Genomic DNA, 19,812 nt, shown 5'->3' on the forward strand with positions numbered 1-19,812 from the left:
TTCAGTAAATGTCTTCTTTTCTAACACATACATCTTAGTCTGTGAGTAAGAACAAACCAAAAAAATGTAGTAAAGGCCATATGAAGGTTTTGTGCAAGTTATGCAAGACAATAGCATCCCTAGCACTGAAGATCCTAAATAACAGACCTAATAATTTATTCAGTGTTTGATATAACGGCAAAAGTAGTATTAGACTGTCAGGTCCAAGTCCTTCATTTATTTTTCTTATGTGTGCTTTTTAATTTCATGCCTTTAGTTTTATTAGGCCTCACTGCAGTGGTGGTGCTGCGGTAGCATTGTCGCCTCACAGTTAGACGTTGCCCGTTCGATTCTCAGTTAGAGCGTCTTCTGTGTGGCGACATGCGTGAATGGGCATTCCTTTGTTGAAGGTTGTGCATTAGGCCTGGCAAGCCAGCACGTAAAAAAATCTACTGCCAATCATTAGCGGACCGGAGTTCCGCTGTGGCGACCCCTATCCGGGAAAAGCCGAAAGACACAAGAGTTTTATTAGTCCTCACCCCTGTCATTCTCAAGTCCATTCTTTTCTTTGACAATGGGATGTCTGCACTGTAGTGAGGGACCTAACTGGGACTGTTACACAGGCAGCCTTGCAGGTGATTTGTGTCATCACCTTCATCACCTGATGCAGGTTAAGAAGTTATTCCTTGTGGCCTTAACCTTATTTGGCTGACATGGGAGCTCATGTCACTATGACAGACTTTTATACCCTTCCAAATGTCAAGTGTGTTTGCATGCTTTCACACACATGCTAATGAGGGCTACCATCCCTTTAATGGAAGTACGAAGATCACATTCTCCAGTTCTGTGCCTTTAGGTGTTTCCGCTTACCATAGCTTTCAACTGCTTTGCTCAAGAATTGGGGGGGGGAGGGTAAAAATAGTGAGGGAACAGAGGTTCAAAATCTGGGACAAAATTTTAATATTACTCTAATTCACTTAAAATAATACTAGAACAACAGGTATTTGTATCAACATGTATTTTCTGAACAATAAGAAATATGAAGTGTCTGACATCTTTTTATGACTAGAATTCCCAGTAATTTACTAGAAAATCAAAAATGTTATGAATGACAGGGTAAAACCATGAGGCAAAATCCAGGATAGCTGAGAGGTATGCTGATTGTTGGAGGGGGGATGGCAGACAGGGACTACCTCCTTACTCCAGGAACATGCATTGACCACTCATTCATAACTTCTCATACTCAGCTACTCCAGTGCTCAAACAACCACTCAGACTCTGGTTGTTCAAAACCAGTTCCATGGTATGGAAGTACAAAGCACTGACTATGTCAAAGGTGACCTGAATTTGAATAGTAGTTAGCAGCTATTGTCAGCTCACCCATCCTGGGTGGAAGGAGGCAGCTCTGGTTTGCCACATGGATGACACCTATAAGAAGAGCTAGGTGTTCACGCCATGGAGCTTTCGCCTAGTGAGCTTGCACTGCCCTATACAAGTTGTACACTAAGCCAAAGGGTATGTACATGGAAGCATACTTACCCTCAGAGGGCAGGTACAATAAAGCTCAGGAGAACTGCCACAGGAGAGGGAGACTGTTCCCCAGGATCGACAAGGTGGCCCAATCTTTACCACTTGGCTCTTGCTATGGAGCAGATTAGCCTACTCAGGATTCCCAGGCAGGAACAAATGGATGAATGGTTTTACCTCACCTGTGGATTTCTAGGTTCAGCAACTGCAGAACTAATGGGACAATTGTGTGTAGGTAGATGAGCCATTGAGCTCAGTCCTACAAGGGGCAGGAGTATCAAACAACAAACAAACAAACAAACAAACAAACTTCTGGTTGTTCATGTTATTGTTAGGCCATTTTTTTCTACAGCATGGAACTAAGCAAGTGATTAGGTGTTGAACACTAGCCCTCTTCTGCTGGTTACGAGATCGTTTTTGAAGAGTGGTTAGGGTGCCTGTATGAGCTGGTGTGGAAGGAAAGGAATGAGCATTTAATGTCAGAAAAGCATAACATTACCTTGCTCAGTATATTAGAGGGATGAAACCATGACTAGGAACCAGATGACCTGAAACTAATTAGAGGCTCTGGTGCTGGAGGACCCAGGCAGGTCAGGATGAGAATCGATAGCTGATGCCAGATCACCCATCTTGGGTGGAGAGAGACAGCCTGACTCACTGTAGTGCCAACAACTACAGGAGGGAAATGTGTACAAATTGCTGCATTAGGGTCCAAGGACATGGTTGGTTTTAGCAAGCTGCACCTGCCTGGTAGTTTCCCTCTTCATGGGCAGGAATATGCATGCCCGCAGGGAAACATGTAGCGAACCATTGCACCATCTGCAGTGGTTGAGATTTAGGGGTCTAACCAGAAAAAAAATCTTGATGACTGCCCCTGCAACTGTGTCTCATGCTGTGGGGAATGGGTGAATTGATTGATAACAGAGGGCTGATGGTCTGCATGCAGTCGATGGATGAAAGGTATACAAAAAGCATACACTTATTTGTTTATTTAGATTTTTTAACTGGGGTAGATCACTGATTCATCATTGCAGACCCATTTAGGCTCCTTCTGGTTGTAAAATGCAACACATCAGTAATGCTATTATTGATCTTAAAGTCTACACTATGGTTTTTGTCAGTCACTAATTTACGTTTGGTAACAGTTTAGGTTATCTTTAACTGTACTTGTGGCATAAAAGGTACACTTTTCTTATATTTTAATAACCACTAGTTAGTATTTCTGGGCTGGGAGAAAAAGAAAACAAGAAAACATAAGACATAATATTTATCCCACTCCACAAAGGGGGAGCCACCACTGATCCCGGGAACCATCGACCTATTAGCCTGACGAGCCTGGTCTGCAAGGCCATGGAATGTATCATCATGGAACTAATAAACAAAGACATTAGTAACCTCCAAACTCTGGATCCCACCCAGTTCGGGTTTGTGAAAGGCAGATCATGCCTCCTGAACCCGATCGACTTCTTTGAGGCAGTAACCAAAGGCGTGGATGAGGGTAAGGTGATTCACACAGCCTATCTTGACCTCGCCAAGGCTTTCGACACCATCCCCCATTCCGGAATTATAGCTAAACTCACTAAACTAGGTATAAATCCCTACGTCACAAGATGGGTTGCCAATTGGCTCACTGACAGAACCCACACTGTAAAAGTTGCAGACTCCAAATCTGACCTCAAGGCAGTGACAAGTGGAGTGCCACAGGGTTCCATCCTGGGACCTCTCCTGTTTGGTATCTACTTCTCTGAAGTACAGGCTATCACAGAAGGCCTCTGGCTGACGAAGTTCACAAATGACTGCAAACTAGGAGCCATAGTCAAGTCCCCAAATGATGTGGACATCCTACAGAAGGGCCTCACTGAGACAGATGCCTGGTGTCAGAGCCATGGCCTCAAGCTCAGTGCCAAAAAGTGCAGTGTCATCCCCTTTGGTAAAAACTCTGTACCCATGAACTACCACAAAGGCAGCAATCTACTTAACACCGAATGCGTGATAAGAGACCTTGGGACCCAGGTGGACAGTAGTCTCTCCTTTGACAGTCACACCACCACAGTAGTCAGGAAGTCCTTCTACGTGGCACACTTCATCATAAAAGGGTTCTCATCCAGGAAAAAAGAGGTCATTGTTCCCCTCTACTCGTCACTCATTAGACCCATTATAGAGTACAACGCCCCTTTTGGAATGTACCTCACAAGACATCTGCAGCAGCTGGAAAGGCCACAGAAGTACCTCACAAAGAGGATTACTGGCCTCAAACAAATGCCCTACACTGACCGCCTCAAAAAACTCCAGCTTTACTCTGTAGCATATCGCCTACTCCGAGGTGATCTCTGCCTAACATATAAAGCTATGTCAAACCCAGAGCTGTTGGACATGCTACACCTAAAGAAATCCCAATCCCTCCAAGCTACATGCTCTAGGGACCTAAACCTTGTCACCACAATAAACAGGACACAGTGAGGGATAGAGTCCTGTCCCAGAGACTTCCTATACTCTGGAACAAGCTACCCATCTATGTCAAGCAAAGTTCTTCATTAGCACTCTTCAAGAAAAATCTTGATGAGTGGATGGGAAATAGGAAATACACCCCGGGGATCACTTCCGTGTCTCTGATGGACAGTGGCACAGGAAAATAACTTTCTTGGGTGACGTAAGCTATGGTACCTTGCTGGCTAGGCTTACGTAGGCCCTTGGACTGATAGCCTAGTACCTACCTATGAACCTATAAAAAAGATTAAATGGAACTGTGCCTGACACAGAGCCCTGTGGTATCACTTGAACAATTTTACCATTGAGTGGAATGACTGAACAACTCATATATTTGTTTCCTCATAAATAACCTATTTGAAATCCACTTAACTAGATTTGGCTTTACTTTACTGTAGTGTAAGCTGTCAATAATTCCATTATGGAAAATTGAATCAAAAACTCTACACTGATCTAAATAATAATTGAGATTCTTATATACAGAGTTTAACTTTTTGGCTCATTGAAACCTACCGTACTGGTTATAGTTGAAGTGTTGTGGAAAAAAACATTCTGAGTCAAGTCCAGAAGGTGAGTTCAGTTTAGGTTTTGGTCCAAAGTGTAAGCACCTTTCATGTAACTGGAAATTATAGATATTAGGCATTTTATTTATTTATTTTAACATTTATTTAACATTTGTTTACTGTTAAAGTCCGACTTGGAACAAAGTCGATTTTCAGCGGAGGCCCAGAGAGAAACTCTCCAGATGCATGTCTTTGTAATGTGGAAGGAAGCCAGAGCACATGGAGGAAACCCACACGAACGCAGGGAAGTCATGCGGACTCTGCACAGAAGGCACTCCAGCTGAGAATTGAAACAGAGAATCGCTTGGTGTGAGGCAACAAAGCTATCACTGCACCAGTGGCCATTTTAATCTGAAATTCTGTGCTAAGTCAGAAAAAAATACCTTTGAAAACTGAAATGACAAAGGAGATCTTCCAGCCTCCAGGGACTATACCCTCATGAAGTAATAAGTGAAATAGTTTACAGATAGGAAATTAAATGGTCGACAAAGAGGAAACAGTAGTGAGTCTTTAAACTTGTATACTAGCTTGCCTTGTACCAGATCTGGACTAACACTACATTTAGATTTGCTTTGAGTAAAAATGTTTGTACCATGTCAGTAACTATTATTGTGTAATAAAAATGAAAGAAGGCAGGGATACAGGGGACTAGTGTTAAGTGTCAGTCTAGTACTGTGTAAAGTTAGTAATGAGAAACTGATCATAGCGTTTGTCATTGGTTCATTCATTACCAAGTTTTAATTTGCCTATAGCAAGAGAAATTTAAACACAGAAGTAGGAAACATGTATCTGCTGATGTCTTGTCTCAGTCAACACATCCTGCCAGGATGTATTGATGTCACTCAGGTTGGGACTCGCTAATGAGTTAATTGTAAGCAATTAGTTTGATAAAAAACAAACTGCTTTACAATTGTTTGCCAATTAATAGTCCCCCATAATCATATCTATTCCAAAATAAAAAAAGAAACAAAACAAAAAAGTAATAATAATAATAATAACAGCAACAATAATAATCAAAACAACTGTAAAACTGAGTAGTCATGTTATCTTCACATAAGTGACTGCCAGTTTCTGTAAGCCCTGAAACAAAATCACCAGCATGCATTTTATATTCTTGTCAAGTGAATGGAATGGCACGAGTTCACACCGGATCTCCTCATGCAGTAGGATTTTTTTAAGTTAACTTAAAATCAATCACTGAAGGTGAAAAGAAAAACACTTTGTTTTATCAGGAAAATCGGGTCGCAGGCTAAAAAAATTAACTCTGCTTTATGGTATTTTGTTTTTAACCAGCCAATGTTTTTTAACTCCTGTATTAAATCTTCATGTTTCTGTTTAAAACATTGACATAAGTACTCATACATTAATAGAAAAAATTAAAATGCTATAATCCTTTTTAATCCATAATCTTAAATATTTTATTTTATCATGTTCTCTTGAACTCTTTTTTTTTTCACGCATTATGCTTATATGTTTTCTTTTTAACCGATTCATTCAGTCCAACATTACATAAATTGCTGAATTCCTGCCTTAGCTCAAGCCATACTCTTTCTACTGAATATTACTCTGCATGTATTATACCCCGAAATTCCATTTATTTCTATGTAATTTGGTCTTTCCCTTTTCTAAAGATCCTGCCTCTGGTTCTCCTTTGCAATATTCAGTACTTCAGTTAAAGTTGGCTTAGATCTTAGTTTCCATTTTCTAGTAATTACTTTTTTGGCAGCCAATAGAATTAAAGTTAGTACGGCCTTACTATGCTCGGACAATTAAAATGTGTATCCCAGCTCAAAAAGATAATTTCCTTATTTACAACGACTTGCTCCCCCAACATTGCTGTGCTGACAGGTGTCAGCCATAGACAATATTTACAACAAATGCATTACTTAATCGAGTAGGTCTAAGACCAGCAGTCCTGTACCAAGTATTTATTTGTTTAGTTATTCTTTGTTAACTGGTATACAGCACTGATCCAGATGGACTGTTTTCAGGCTCAGCTCAGGAGAGTATCACAAGTAGAATTTGATAAACGAAAGATGTACATTAAACATAAGGCATGTCAAACAGTAATGTGGGAACATGACACATACTGTCTTGGTAAACAGAAACGTGCGTTAGTAGTTATTTACATTATTCACACATTTTTATGAGATACAATCACTACACCCATCTTCTTTCTTCCCTTCCTTGTCTTTACATTGTTTGATTTGAAGGATTTGGAAGACAGGAACGGGGCAAGTGTTATGTGGGACCTTTTCGGCTCTAGCTGATAAAGGTGTTTTTTTAGAGGTCTATATCACATTTTCAAAGTATTAAAAGTTTGAATCACTAAAGTCCGTACTTTAATGATCAAACTTTAATACTTCGAATGTGAAAAAAAACAAACATTTTCAACCCAAAAAAAAAAAAAAAAAAAAACTAAAGGGTGTAAGCAGGGGGCAAGCCCCCCTACACCCGCCACACTACTTAAATATACCAACTCCGAGATTGCGCTACAGTATAGGAAACAAAAAATCTTCTTACACCCTGTAGATTTTCTTTTTTTTTGTGTTGAAAATTCCTTTAACATCATTTCGAACTTTTAATAGTTCGATCACTTGTGTTCGATATTTAGTGATTCGAGCTATTAAAGGTTTGATGATGTGATATAGACCCGTTTTTTTAGTGCTTATATAAGTGTACACCTGACCATTTTGAGTTGAGAGGCTGACCCCTTTTCTAAGGAGTAATGCCTCTTTCAAAACCTTGCAGGGCTTTTCTTTCATTTTCTAATACAGTTCATCATTTTCTCATTTGCATGCCAGTTTAGATGCCTGTGAGAAGTGGGGTTTCATTGCCTTTAAATGTAGCATAATTTTGTTTTTTGTAAGAATTGTTCTTTTTGGTTTTGGTTCATGGGACATATAGATCTAGCAAGACTGTCGTCTAGCAAGTGGGCTTTACCTGCTGCCTTTTTTCCCCCTCTGGATAGTTTGTTTATTTTATTAATGAATTTATGACTAAGCATAGGTACAGAAAAGAGATACATAAAAATACATAAAACACCAATTAAAGAAATATTGCATTAGAAAATGAAGAATGTAAGTTGTGCAGGATTTGGCAAGGTAAAGGAAGCATAGCTAATGCAGGATATGTCAAGATCAAAAATGTCAGTCTTTAGGAACATCTTAAAACTAGTTATAGTGGGGGACCCTGTCAGCCATGCACACTGCATATTCCACAGGGGAGACCCTTGAAAAGAAAAGGCAGAAATGCCAGAGGTCTCCAGCTCTACCTCAGGAAAACACGGTAGCCACTTTGAAGCTGAGCACAGAGTGTGTGATATCTAAGAGCAATGCAAAAAATGTCACAGGTGGTGAAGATCCAAGTCATGCAGGACTAAATGCAGCATGACCAGAACTTTGTAAACAATCCACTATGAAACTGCTGGTGTGATGGGTGGGTGCCTTGATGCCCCTGTAAGTAACAAGGTAGCACTGTATTGAACTAACTACAATTGATGAAGCTGACAGTCAGACAGCCCCTATGTATAATGCAGTGCTGTAATCCAAATGGGAGGAGACCAAGGCATGTATCACACAGGAAGGTTTACAGAATAAAAAAGGTACTTACCTAGGATAATGTTCCAAAGGAAGAAAGCAGAAACAATGAGTGACACTGGAAATCTGGTCCATTGGTGCCAGCCTTTTTATTAAGGACAGTACTCAAATGTCATACCCTTGACATGAAGTCCAGCTAGTACTCACAATGCCTAATGCTGGGAGACAATACTGCAGCAGACAAATTCCACAAGGTGGCATGTATTGCCATGGGAACCATCTTTGAGGTTATTAAACTTCAAATGGTTGACAACCATCGAGTAATGGATGCATTCTGAGTCCTTGGCTAATTTATTAATATCAGACATAGATTCCTGAGAGAAAGAGAGGTAAGTGTGAGTTTAGCATGAATGGTAAGAAAAATCCCTCCTTCTAATAAAATCTCCTAGGGGAAGCACGCGTGTGTGTGTGTGTGTGTGTGTGTGTGTGTGTGTGTGTGTGTGTGTGTGTGTGTGTGTGTGTGTGTGTGTCTGTGTGTCTGTGTGTGTGTGTGTGTGTCTGTGTGTGTGTGTGTGTGTGTGTGTGTGTGTGAGTGTGTGTGTGTGTGTGTGTGTGTGTGTGTGTGTGTGTGTGTGTGTGTGTGTGTGTCTGTGTGTGTGTGTGTGTACAGTGAATGATAATGAGTCCAGAATGGAACCCTGTGGGATGTTACAGGTAAGATGATAAAAAAAAAAAAAAGCAGAAGAGTTAATCCCAGACGCTGCTTTCTTAGAGCACCTAAAAAGTAGGAAGTATGTCAATCCAATACCACACCTAAGGATTGTAAAAAGTGTGTAACTGGTTCAATGGGATCTCATGATCCACTGTAGCAAATGCTATGGGAGATTTTGAATGGCAGAGATTCAGTAATGATGCTGGTTGCTTGCCATAAGGAGATTGTTGAATATGGTAAGATCTGTTTCAGTACTATGCTTAAATGAAAGTCAGATTGGACTGTTTTCTCACAGATTGATGCCAGCTGCACATAAAAAACCTTCTCCAAAGCCTTACCAAAGAAAGGTGGGATGTTCAAGAAAGGTTTGTAGTTGTCTAAATCATCAACCTCTAAACTCACCTTTTCAGGATAGTACTGATACATGCCTCCATTAATTTAAATGGAAATACTCATGTTTTTCGATTCTTCAGATGTGAAGTATTTCTGCTCGCCAAACACCCAGAAAAAGAGTGCCTAGGCAGTTTGCTTCTTTAAAGACCACCAGAATCAAATATGCTGACATTTTCTGGAGGGTGTCTCTTTGGTGGAAGGAATACTGATTATCCAAGGCAAGCTTGCCCTCAAGTTGGCCAGTGCAATGCCCAATTTCCTCGAATCAAAAAATTCAGATCATTCAGGGTTCTCATGGCCTAAGGTGGACCAAGCATGCAAAATTTAATTTGGGGTTCCAGGAATCTAGAATAGCCATAAAATCCCTCTTGTAGTCCTTAACCAACTCATTGGTATCTCTAACACTGCCATCCTGATGGTTCTGATACAACATAGGGATCATGCGCAGATTAAAGTTCCTGCATTGCAGGAGATTCCACTCTGGGACTACTAGTGAATTTAAGAAGAAAGTGACTAGACAACATCACTGGTTCTACCACCTGGTTACTGGTATTAACCCTCAGCATGAAGACCAAGTCCAGAGTGTATTTTGACAGGTCTAGCAGAAGTAACCACCTGGACAATCCTGAATCCTTTTGTCAAACAGACAGATTTTTTTCCAAAAAAATGCCGACTCCTCATTGCCTCTAAATGAAGTCATCTGTAACCAGCCATCTGGGTAAGTTCAACAAAGAGGACACAATGAAATTAATGAACTACTCTAGCAGCTAGATAGTAGATAAGAAATATATTCAGTTTGCTCCTGCACCCATGACATACTTAAAGGAGTTGGCAACTTTGGCTTTTGTATTTTTTTTAGTTTAAAGTTTGTATAATAAAAGATCACATCCCCTCTCCCATTCTGCATTTGTTTATGATAATGTATAATGAAAAACCCTGGAGACATAACTGCCACTAAAATCAAACCATAGTTAATGCCCAGCGATGTTACCACTATTGCTTATAATGTTGTTTGTGGTTCCTTTAAGTAATTTTTACTGAACACTATGGTCAGCTGGTAGATACAGTTCAGGGGACAGCCTTACTCAGATCACGTGGTTTCCACGGTTAGAACTCTCCCTAGCTCTGATGTACTTCTGTCTGATGAAGCTGGTGCTTCTTTTACTCAGAACTTAGAGACAAAGTGGATGATAGTGGAGACTTTATGTAAGCTCCTTCTCCTTGCTGGAACTTCTTCTTTCGGCTTTTCCAGGTTAGGGGTCACCACAGCGGAACTCTGGTCTGCTAATGATTGGCAGTAGATTTTTACGGTGCCAGCTCGATGCCCATCCTTCAACGAAGGCATGTCCATTCACGCATGTCTTTCGAATGCCACTCGTCCACGGGGAGAGCATGCAGTCTCCACACAGAAGGTGCTCCAGCCGAAAATCGAACAGGAAAACCTCTTGCTGTGAGGCGACAATGCTACCACTGCACCACCGCAGCCTTCTTCTTGCTGCAACTGATGTTGCTAAATTTTCATGTCAGGGTAATAAACTGATATTTTTGCAGTGGGTATCCCTCCAACAGCTTGTTGTCTTATATGCTCAGTTCTTTGGGTCTAGGACTTTTGCTACTTGAGTCAAGCTCTGTTTTAGTATGGATGGGGATCCTAAGGGCCCAATCATTTTTGTATCTTTTAAGTCTACTAATAGGCAGAGCCGGATCATGGTCAAATGGGGTCCTAGGCAGGGTAACAGATTGGGGCCCACCCAGAGCTGCCCTTCCTGCAGCAACCTCCTACACCTCCACAGCAGCCTTCTCCCCAGCCATTCCAGTGTTCCATTACTTGGCTATTTCTCCCCAGTTACCATAAACACTGTTTTCTTATTCACTTCTACAATGATTACAGATATTAAAATAAAATAGCACAAATGATGATAGCCATTTACTAAACAAACAATACAGTCTTAGAATGAAAACAGACTTAGTAAGAGCAATAAACATTAGTGCCATTGAAACAGCATTAAAACCCACATTCAAATAAAATGCATCTGGCCAGTGGAGAATTAAGTTTACCTTTGGGCTGTTTTCAAACCATAGGCTCCTTGGACACATTTTTAGGGCCATACATGCATGTATGTGTTCTTTGATTCACCTTCCTGATTGTATAAATTATATTCCTTGTGTAATACAGCACCACTTGTTAAGAGTGTGTTTTAAATTTGTAGTTTTGAACATTTTTCTAATAAGCAATGAAACAAAATGTATGACCCAAATTATGACAAAACTGCCCATTTCAGAACATTTTAACTCAAACTTCTGTCATTACAATCCACCAGTATCAGTCAATAAGCATAATCTCTGCAGAAGTAAAAGTCATCTGAATAATTCCACATTAAACAGATCTGTAACAAATGAAGAGGTTGCTACTGGCAAACAGCTTTACATTTTAGTGTTTCATCTACAAATTCAGTACCTGCTGCCCTTTAAGAATTAATTGCCCATGTTACATTAAAAAAAGTGGTAAGCTGGTAATATTGCAATAGGGAATAACTGACAAATTGACAACAAGTTCATAGTTACTAGGCATCTCATACAAAGGAGGACAAATGCAGGAGTGCAGAACCCCTATCCCCCCTTAAAATGCACCAAATAACCAGTAATCAAAGGGCACTGCAATATGAGCATTCAATCTACATGGTGTGGGAGTAGAATCCACAGTCTTCTGCACCAAATACAATTATGCTACTAACACTGCTTTCAAATTCTATAGCACAGTGACTCCCATTTGCTAAACAAAGCTATTAGTTGCACATTGAAAGCCGACTCAACATGAGCAACCGTAAACCTCTCGGCCTGAAACTCACAATTCCATGAAAATGCACTGAAACTCATAATCCCTTGAAAGTGCACTGAAACTCAGAATTCCCTAAAAATGTACTGAAAGTCAAACTCACAATTCCTTCAGCAGTCAGGTAGTTGGTGTAGATGAGTCAGGCTCTTGACTCCTGTAACCAAGTTACAGGATCAAACCTGATCAAAGTAATTGACTAGTCCCCCCCCCCCCCAACTAGGGCATTACATACCATACCTCCATACCTCTCAATCTCTTACCATAAGAAATCTGGACAAACCCTAAAATAATGGGGGGGGGACAAAAGCCCCAAAATAAGGACGGATTATAAATATTGCTCTTATAGACTTAGAAAGTTTCTAGAATGATAGCATTTGTCTTAGCATGCATTTTTTGAGGGAAATGAAGTCTGAAAATCAAATGTATAGCATTATTTAGTTAATTCAATCCTCAGTCACTTATCAGAAAACCGCACATTTTATGAGGAATAGGCCAAAAATATGAGGCATAAATCTGGACATTCTGCAAAAATCTGGACAATTGAGTGGTATGCATACGTCTCAACCTCTTATTACAAGAAATCTGGACAAAGCCTAAAATAATGGTGATACAATGACCCAAAAATAGGGACAGATTTTAAATATTGCTCTTTTTAACTTAGAAAGTTGCTAGAATAAGATTTGTGTTAGTGCACATTTTCTGAAGGATGTGAAGTCTGAAACTTATATACATATACACACACACACATATATATATATATATATGTGTGTGTGTGTGCTTGTGTGGTGTGTGTGCTTATTTAATTACTTCAATCCTCTGTGATTTGCCAGCAAACCATAAATGTTATGAGAAACGGACCAAAATTATGAGGTTAAATCTGAATAGTTCAGAGATATGTTAAACACGTACACACACACACACACACACACACACACACACACACACACACACACACACCCCTACCTACCTACCTTCTCTCTGCTCTCTCTCTCTCACACATATGTACCTTCTCCCTGCTATGTATACACACACACATCTTCTGTCTGCTCTCACACAGCAACACACAGACCTACCCTCTCTCTGCTCTCACAAAACAACACATACATACACACACACACACACACACACACACACACACACACACACACACACACACACACACACACACACACACACACACACACACACACACACACACACACACACACACACACACCTACTCTTAGACAGTAATACACACACACAAACACACCTTCTGTCTCCTACAGCAATACACACACACACTATTTCTCATACAAACAGAATGGCTAGTTTAAATCATATACACATACTTTCTGTTTATATGGAAACGTTGGAACCACTAATTTAAATCACACACACACACACACACACACACACACACACACACACACACACCCACACCCTGACTTACCTTCTCTATAAACAGAATGGCTGGTTTAATTTCTGCTAGCAAATGAGGAATGGGTTTACATCCGCATTGGTGTGCATGTGTGCAGTGCACGCATGGTCCTCCTTGAAGGAGAATATGCCACCACCACAGTGTTAAGAAGCATTTTTTTTTTTATGTTGATGCCTCTTGGCCAGAGTGAATCCCCATAGCCATGGGGCCCTAGAATGCTTATGTCACCTAGTGCTGGATCCGGCTGTGCTAATAGGGAGGACTATTACCCTTGATGGTCGATTCTAGTTGGCTTATGAGAGGGCATACTTTGTTTACTTTTTTCTTTTTGTTTTTTTTTTTTTTTTGCTGTTTTGGTAGTTTCTGTCCCTTTGTAACTTTTTTCAGACATTGCCTTTTCTGGTTGTCTGGGGATTCTTATCCTTTTTCCCCCTTTGGTTACATGACTTGCTACTCTGCAAACAGTTTCAAAGCATAAAAAGTGGAGGAAGTATTGTTGTACTGCTGTGTGAGGCATTCGTCTTAACTGCTGATGTTTGAGAGCACTCTTGGTAGTTCCCTGTCTCTGTCCACTTTTGCTCTGGGGTCCATGTTGTGCAGTAGCTGTCTTGTCCTGGTGTGTGTGCATGATTTATGACTTGCAGCTTGTTTAGCCTGGTGTACAAATCAAGGGCTTAGAATGAAATGGCTGTTCCTGAAGTTGTGGTTGATGGTTTGAATAATAGCCTATATGGACACATGGTAGACTTTCTATAAAAGGCTGTTGCATGAGGTATATAGTTGTTAGGGACCACAGGCAAAATCACAGGCAAGTGCATGACCACCTCTTTGTTGAGGGATACTGTAACTGTAGTTATCAGAAGACTGACAGTTTCTCTGTCTTTTTCACCTATGGTTCAGATGTTGGTATCATATGGCTGCTTTTTGCATGCAAATCCTTTTTTTTTACAACCTTAGATTTCTTTGGAGCCATAGTTCCAGGGATTTGGTGCAAGATGCTCTTCCTGCAGCATATATGGCCCATGTCTCTCCTACAATGTAGGAACTAGCTTGTAGGTTGATGGGGCATTGCTGCAAAAAAAATAGTTAAAATGGATGCTGAGAGGGGGGCATAAAACTGCATGTTGTAATTCTAGGGAGATAGAAAAGAAGATTAATATAATTGAATATGGTGAGGACCTCATTTCCACGGTGGTACAGTGGTAGAGTTGTTACCTCACAGCAAGAGGTTCTCCCGTTCGATTCTCGGCTGGGCTTGGGAGTGCCTTCTGTGTGGAGTCTGCATGTCCTCACCGTGGTTGGATAGCATTCGAAAGACATGCGTGCGTAAATGGGCATGCCTTCGTTGAAGGTTGGGTGTCGAGCTGGCACCTCGGCGTTTCGTAAAAATCTACTGCCAATCATTAGCGGTCCGGAGTTCCGCTGTGGCGACCCCTTACCAGGAAAAGCCGAAAGACAAACAACAACATGGTGAGGACCTTATACAGCATTATAACAGTACTTTCATCTCCCTGTGTCAGCTGTCAGGTGAGCCGAGGTAAGAGCGTACTGGAACCACCACCCCTCCCCCAGAGCAGCCATGACCATCCTCCCTGCCTGCACTGTTGGATAAACAGGCCATTAATCAACCTCAGTCCACCTGGGATGCAGTCAGAGCTTTATCTGTCTACTGCACTGCAGCAGGCTGTTGCTGGTGAATAAAGAAGTGATAACATGCTTTCCATCTTTTCGATCAAAATACTCTTCCCAGCAGCAACTTTAATTTCTGCCCTCTTCCCATGCCTCAGGTGTGTTAGGTGTTCTGTAGTAATTACTCCTTGGTTTTACTGTTATTCTCTAAGCAGGTGTCTTTCCTCATAGACATCTATCTTTTTATTTATTTATATATTACAGTTCAATGACCGGGATAGTCCACTGGGCTTGGAAGAGCCCGTTTTCAGTGGAGGCCCAGGGAGAAAAGCTCCACAGAATATAGACAATTGTACGATAGTTATACAAGAGTAAATAAAGTAGTAGAACATCTCCCATCTATCTTTTTGTCTTAGGACCTTACATTGTTTATGTTTAGTTTCAGATCTCAGTGCCATATTTTCTCATCTCTGCTCCCATGAGAAATACTGCACTAATTCACTAAGACGCTATTTTTATACATGGTATAAAAATAAGATTTTTAATATGCGCAGCTACTGTAACTGTAGTCTGGACACTCTTTTTATTGACACACAGACATAATTACTTATGGCCCCTGACAGTTTGAAATAATTGCATTTCAGTCTATAGCATCTGCCGTGGCTACCTCACATGTGATGCCCAGGAGTTACCTCAGTGGTGTATCTTAATGGGAACTACATCCCTCAGGATAAATGAGTTATTTACTAATGTTGTATGCAGTCTGAAGTACATATATTTCCTTCCTCCATCTGCTGGAACAGCATCAGATAGCACTTTTGGGTTTTGCCTTGTTCACAAGATATAAAGATATAACACACTGAACTTGCAGATAAACATTAATTATACACATTCTCCTGCTTTGCTATTATATATGCATATCCATACATACTGATGATCTGTACGTGCACACACGTGTCTGTGTGTGTGCATCTGTGTCTGTCTGTGGATGCATATATTATAGCAGAGCAACAGTGCAGACGAATATGTATAAGTGGGATTATGTGAAGGTTCATTAATAACTCTAAAAATATTTGTTGTACTACCTGCATTTCCTGTCCAACTCAAGTGGAAATCAGTAGTGGTGTAGTACTAGAATGACCTATTAATGGATGAATATAGTACTAGAATGGGCAATTAAAGGATGAATATAGTACTAGAATGACCAATTAGTGGATGGCTATAGTACTAGAGTGATTGGTTAATGGATGAATATAGTACAAGAATGACCAATTAGTAGATGGATATAATACTTGAATGACCAACTAATAGATGAATATAGCACTAGAATGATCAGTTAATGGATGAATATAGTACTAGAATGACCAATTAAGAGATATAGTACTAGAATGACCAATTAATGGATGAATATTTTCTGAGACATGATCATCAGAATGCATGGTTGATGTGGTGATATACCTTAGGTCATTATCATCCACTCTCTCTCTTAGTTTGATTTTTTGGGGTTGGTATGTCAAAAATGCAGATTTTTCTCACCTAAATGCACTCAATTTCCATTTCTTTGCCACTTGTAGAAGGCTTCAAAGTTTCTTTTCAGATTTTCCTGGCATCATAGTTTTAATTTTGTCTTCAGAAAGGTGCAGTGCATTATCTACTCTCTCTCTCTCTGACATATCAGGGATAAATAGATTAAATACTGACGTCCCCAACACTGACCCTTGTAGCACTCCACCCGTCAAGTTCCTCACCTCTGACAGTTTGCAAGTAATCCTTTTCCTTCTAGTTATTCATCATAGCCTTTCTCCCAGCAGTTTATTTTCATTTTCATTTATATCTGCAGGAAAGCGGACTGGAGTAATAGTGACATTTTTAGCCACAACAAGCTAGTTGAAGTGACATCAGATGCAAAATAACAGAAAGGTATCAGGATATGTATAACATGAATGGGTTTCAGAAAAACTTTAGCAATACAATTATTAAACATTAGCAAATTTCTTAATACTGTTCATAACTTCATATGTTTCTCCCACACGTTTAAGCCTTTCATCTGCAGTGCAGTGCTTGGTGCATTCTGACTCAAAGAGCATGTTACGACGTAGTGCTGTATTTGTGTGACCACAGTAAAATAAGTACTGGTTGCTTTATGGTAGGTAATGGGATATAAAAAATTCAGGCTACAGGGGCAATGGGGGAAATATTACATATTATGTCTCATTTATCTGCTTATGAAGGAGTGTTAAATATTATGATCCATTTGTCTACTGTCAGTGGTGTGTGTGTGTGTGTGTGTGTGTGTGTGTGTGTGTGTGTGTGTGTGTGTGTGTGTGTGTGTGTGTGTCTGCATGTGTGTGTGTGTGTGTGTGTGTGTGTGTGTGTGTGTGTGTGCATGCATGCGCGTGTGTGTATGAATGAGTGTATATTAAAAATAAATAAATAAATTATGTGTGTGTGTGCGCGCGCGCACGTATATATATATATATATATATATATATATATATATATATATGTGTGTGTGTGTGTGTGTGTGTGTGTGTGTGTGTGTGTGTGGGGTCTATTTTCATTAATTGAAAGTACACTTACCTGAATTTGGAAAACTCAATACGACTTCACCGAAACCTTACTATTGCGAATCCACAGATCACTGGTATTTTTTTAAGGGAAATTAACCACTTGGCCACCAGAGTGAACTTTGCCCTTTTCCCCACTGTAGTGCAATCTCAGAGTTGGTATATTTAGTTGGGGGTGTGTGTGTGGGGGGAAGCCCCCTACTTTAATGAGTTTAATTTGAGTTCATTTGTTTTTTTTCCCTGGTGGCCAAGTGGTTCATTTCTCTTAGAAAAAATACCGGTGATCCGTGGATTCACAAAAGTGAAGTTTCTCTTAAGTCGGTTCGCATTTTAGTGGTTTGGGTAAGTGTACTTTTGATTAATGAAAGTAGACCCATATATACATACGTATATTATCATAAAATAATAACCACTTCTTATTTTTTGAATGTTTAATCACTACTTGAATATGATACCAAAATAATAGTTTGGTTTATGGTCTGTCTCAGAAATAATTATTTGTATAAGAAGTAAGGCTGATGTGAATTATTTTTCTTAAAAAAAAGATGCAAAATAAAGTTCACACTGTACTAGGTGCTACTGGCTTACTGACCTTTAGAAAATGGATAACTAAAAGATGAAAATATATAAATTACCTTTAGAAAATGGATAACTAAAAGATGAAAATATATAAATATAGGGCAGTAGGAGGAAATAGGTTGTTGGCTTACCCATTTCATGTATCAAAGCATCCCTTCAGTCCCCATTTTATTTTATAGTACAAGAAGGCAGTTTTAATATATTTATTTAATACTTCAATAAATTATTTTCTTGGTTGGAAAAATATATTAGGTGCAGAGATTGTTTAATCTGCGGTCCCAGGACTAAAAATGTACCTTCTGTTTCATCTTTCTACATTCAGAGTCACTGCATCACCTGGTAAATCATGCAGCTGAACATTTTATTGGGAGTGACAACCACTTCCCTAGAGAATGCCCAACACATAAAAAGAAAAACAAAAAGCTTGATTTCCTAGTCTGAATGCTCCTACTGAGTCGACATTTTCCAGAAACATTTGGAAAAGCTTCCAGTAACATAAGATACTGTTAGGACACTGAGAAGCAGACCTTTGGAATGTGGATTCACAAAAGTTAACACAATACTTAACTGCTTAATTACCAGGTTTCACCATAAACTTTGCTAAGTTGTAAAACAGAAGTTTCATCTTGTTGTTCTGCACAGACCTGGATGTGCCTGATCAAATCATAACTCACTTTAATGATGCTATACTTTGCCTAGGCCAGTGAGGAAAATAAACAGGACAGCTCAGAAACAGAGTTGCTGTACTTCTTTTTACCATTGTTTGAAATTATGTTCTTAAAATCAGTAACTTGGCAGCAGTTCCTGATTGTAACCTTAAACTAGATACTACAATCAAAATGTATCTTGTATTTATGCTATTTTTATAAATGCTTTAATAGCTGCATCCAGCCCTGATTATGACTCAAATGGCCAGTGTTTGATTAGTGACTTGGGCCCTGGGAGGAGCAGAGTGGAAATGCAAGGCTGATGCGAACTTGCCAATCCCGGGAGAATAGAAGTGGACCAGTTACTGCATACCAGGCATCTAGCAAAGTGCAGGTATGCAGTGTGAAGCATCAGTTAATACTGTATCCTTGTCTTTGTCAAACTAGTGATGACAGCCTTTACTGCACATGCACAGGAGCTAACATATGCAGGACGAGGTATTAAGGGCTCTTGCAGTGATGGGGGCAGGTACGTCAGCTGCTAAGAGAGGGATTAGGGCTGCATACAGGAACCCTCCTTAACATTGTGTCAATGATGTAGCCTCTGCAGGGCAGGACCATCACATAGTTTTATAGTTTAGGGAATAATTATCAGTGTTGCTCCCTCCTGCAGTATTGACATAGGCCTGGTGTTAAGGGGTAAGCCAGACCAGCAGGCTGCTGGGAAGAGGGTATACCTCATCTCTGCAGGTAATGTAAAAGTGGGGTGCAGTGCATGGCACAAAAAAAGTATTGCTGATATGGAGAATGTCCTCTCCCCAGTTAGCTATCACCATCCAAGAAAGGGTCTCCAGATGTATGGAAGAGGGGAACTAACAGGTTGTAGACAAGGGATGCAACAAAAAAATAACAAGAGTTTGATAGCTTTAAGAAG

The sequence above is a fragment of the Protopterus annectens genome, chromosome 1.part2 (genome assembly GCF_019279795.1).
Source record: "Protopterus annectens isolate FY-2018-M chromosome 1.part2, PAN1.0, whole genome shotgun sequence".
NCBI lineage: Eukaryota > Metazoa > Chordata > Ceratodontiformes > Protopteridae > Protopterus > Protopterus annectens.